General features: G+C 27.8%; 1 pseudogene; it reads right to left on the reverse strand.

Moving 5' to 3' along the window:
* Nucleotides 1-245, reverse strand: part of LOC110427560 ((+)-delta-cadinene synthase isozyme A-like) — a 4,136-nt pseudogene that overhangs the window by 3,707 nt on the left and 184 nt on the right.

The following is a 245-nucleotide window of genomic DNA, read 5'->3' on the forward strand; positions in this document are numbered from 1 at the left end:
TAAAATTGAAGAGAGCGGGATGGTGAGAGAGAGAAATTGGAAGCACAAATGGGAAAAAATTGTGATGAATGGTTTAGTTTATTTGAAATTGTTTCAAGGGTATTTTTTCTAAGTCATGACTAAATATGGCCAAAAATAGTTAAATTGATTTTTATGGTTATTTTTAAAATGGCCTTATCAAGAAAGGTTATTCCTCATAATTTCTTTTAAATTATATCGCATATTAGACCTAAAAAATTTCACAT

This window comes from Theobroma umbraticum, unplaced genomic scaffold (assembly GCF_002168275.2).
Source record: "Theobroma umbraticum cultivar Fairchild unplaced genomic scaffold, ASM216827v3 scaffold_106.0, whole genome shotgun sequence".
Lineage (NCBI taxonomy): Eukaryota > Viridiplantae > Streptophyta > Magnoliopsida > Malvales > Malvaceae > Theobroma > Theobroma umbraticum.